General features: G+C 57.4%; 1 long non-coding RNA gene across 1 annotated transcript; it reads right to left on the bottom strand.

Moving 5' to 3' along the window:
• Positions 1–255: 255 nt before the first annotated feature.
• LOC137485015 (uncharacterized) lies at positions 256–1,983 on the bottom strand. Its single transcript, XR_011005152.1, has 3 exons — positions 1,860–1,983; positions 1,210–1,305; positions 256–539 (listed from the first exon to the last, which is right to left on the bottom strand). It is a non-coding gene; the product is annotated as an uncharacterized lncRNA (long non-coding RNA).
• Positions 1,984–3,011: the final 1,028 nt, after the last annotated feature.

Raw genomic sequence — 3,011 nt, 5'->3', positions numbered from 1 at the left:
AGACAGAGCCCAACCCCACCTGAGCACAGCCACCCTTCAGGAGCTGTGGAGCGTGATGAGGTCACCTCTGAGTCTCCTTTTCTCCAGGATAAACACCCCCAGCTCCCTCACTCTTTCCTCCCAGCCCAGGCCCTCCAACGACCCCATTCCCATCGATTCAAAAGGGCAGCAACACCAGAGGGGTTGCGCTGGTTTATTGCTGTAAAAGGAGCTTTGACTTCCTATAGTTGCTGAGTGCTGGAAGCCGCGGCCGGAGCCGGGGCACGGCCTGCAGGAGGAGCTCTCTGGACGTGTCTCTTGGTCGCTTCTTTGTCGGCAGTTCCTGACTGTTCCGAGGGCTTCGCTTCATCCGCCGGCAAACGGGAGGGAGGACCGGGCACCTTCCCGCTCCTGCGATCGAACACTTCCAGGGATTTTTTAAACTGTTCGGCTGTCTTCTTCCTCCACGCCATCTTTCTGTCCTGTTCTTTCACAAACTGCTGCCGTAATTGTTTGTAGAGACGATGAGTTTTCTTTTTGGCCTTCTCAAAGTTTTTTTCCTTTGTAAGACCAAATATAAGCCTTTATTGCCACTATCCTACCTTGAAATAAAGAACTCCAAAGTGGTGCTTGTCTTCAGGAGGAGACAGATCCCACCACATCCCTCCCTACGGCCAAGGTGATCTCCAAGAAAAAGCTCCAATATGCAGAATCACAGAATCACAGAATCACTGAATGATTTGGGCTAGAAGGGACCTTAAAGCTCATCTTGCTTCAATCCACAGGAAAACCTTCCACCAGACCAAGTTTCTCCAAGCCCCATCCAACCTGGCCTGGAACAGTTCCAGGGATCCAGGGGCAGCCACAGCTCTGGGCACTCTGTGCTGGGGCATCCCCATCCTCACGGGGAAGAATCTCTTTCCAAAATCCAGTCTAAACTTATTCTCTTCCAGGGTATCATTGGAACAACGTCTGAGTCCAGGTTAAGCCCATGGCCAATGAGCTTATTCCAAACCACAGGTGACTTGGAGATAGGATATGACTGCTGTGTCCTGAGGTTGGGATGGAGGCACAACAACTCGTGTCAAAGGTGGCCCAAATCCAACAACTGCCTCTCCCAACCATCAGAGAGAGCCTTGGCACCCACTCCTGATCCAGATGGCTGAAGACCTAAAGGCCTCCTTGTGCCACGGGGCCCTGAGCTTTGTCCCACGGAAGAGGAGACCTCACCTGATCCTCCAGGAGCTTCAGCGCATGGGCACTGGTGTGGCTGCTGGAGGTGGGCAGGGGGTAGTCCATGTCAAGGTCCCAGTCTGCAGGGCTGCTCTGGGTGAGAAAGGGCTTCATGTCAGAGGCCTTCAGACCTGCTTCTGGAGTGTCAGAGGCCCCCAGCCCAGTGTGAGGGGCCCCCAGGCCCAGGATGGTGTGAGGGTCCCCCAGCCCTAGGATGGTGTGAGGGTCCCCCAGCCCCAGGATGGTGTGAGGGTCCCCCAGCCCCAGGATGGTGTGAGGGTCCCCCAGCCCCAGGATGGTGTGAGGGGCTCCCAGCCCCAGGACAGTGTGAGGATCCCCCAGCCCCAGGAGGGTGTGAGGGTCCCCCAGCCCCAGGATGGTGTGAGGGTCCCCCAGCCCCAGGATGGTGTGAGGGTCCCCCAGCCTCAGGATGGTGTGAGGGTCCCCCAGCCCCAGGATGGTGTGAGGGTCCCCCAGCCTCAGGATGGTGTGAGGGTCCCCCAGCCCCAGGATGGTGTGAGGGTCCCCCAGCCCCAGGATGGTGTGAGGGTCCCCCAGCCTCAGGATGGTGTGAGGGTCCCCCAGCCCCAGGACGGTGTGAGGGGCCCCCAGCCCCAGGATGGTGTGAGGGTCCCCCAGCCCTGCACCAGGGCCTGCTGATCTGCTGGCTCTGGAGTGGTGCAAAGATGGTGACACGAGGCCGTGTCTGGCCCTGCTCCTCCATGACCCCTGTCTCTGCTCTTGGTGGTCAGTTGTTGTCATGGTGACCCTGACAGGAGTCACCTCCAAACTCTGCCTCAGCTCTTGGACTGTAGTCCAAGAGCTTCTCCTGCCCTTCACCTACTGCACCAGCACCATCCTCAATGTCTGCCTGGAGTAGTGACCAGGCTCTGTCCCCACGTGGAGCATCCGTGTGTCCCCCTGAAGGACATCCCCACCGCCTGCATCTGCAGCTGCTGGGCTCAGTCACAACCGGGACACACAGCGTGGGGACACACAGGGGTGAGTCAGTCCCCACTGGCTGCTTGGCCTGATGGAGCACTACTCCATGTTCCCGACAGGAATGGAACCTTGGAACCATGGAACCATGGAATCATGGAATCATTGAATGGTTTGGATTGAAAGGGACCTTAAATCTCATCTTGTTCCACTCCCTGCCATGGGCAGGGATACCTTCCAGTATCCCAGGGTGCTCCAAACCCCATCCAACCTGGCCTTGGACACTGCCAGGCACGGGGCAGCCATATCCTCTCTGGGCACCTTGTGCCAGGACCTCCCCACACTCACAGGGAACAGTTTCTTCAAAATATACAGTCTCAACCTACTCTCCTTCAGTTTGAAGCCATTCTTCCTTGTCCTGTCTCTCCAGACCCTTGCCCAAAGTCTCTTTCAATCTTTCTCTCTCCATCTTTCTTGGCTCCCTTCAAGTACTGAAAGGCTGTAATTAGGTCACCCTAAAGCCTTTTCTTCTCCCAGCCAAGCTCTCCCAATTCTCTCAGCCTTTCCTCTCTGCAAAAAACTGCTCCATCCCTCTGATCATCCTGGTGCCTCCTGTGGACTCTCTCCAGCAGCTCCAGGTCCTTCCTGTGCTGGGCCATAGAACTGCAGGCATCTCTGCAGGTGGGGTCTCAGCCGAGTGGGGCAGAGGTGCAGAATCCCCCCTCCCCTGCTGCCCACGCTGGGGGCTCAGCCCAGCACAAGGTGGCTTTCTCCAAGGTCAGATGCTGCCATCCCAGCACAGAGCCCAGCAGCAGCTCCTGGCAGCAGGGTCAGGCCAGTGCAGGGTTCAGCATCAGCAG

This window comes from Anomalospiza imberbis, chromosome 18, assembly GCF_031753505.1.
Source record: "Anomalospiza imberbis isolate Cuckoo-Finch-1a 21T00152 chromosome 18, ASM3175350v1, whole genome shotgun sequence".
Lineage (NCBI taxonomy): Eukaryota > Metazoa > Chordata > Aves > Passeriformes > Viduidae > Anomalospiza > Anomalospiza imberbis.
This window is presented reverse-complemented; position numbering and strand designations above follow the sequence as displayed.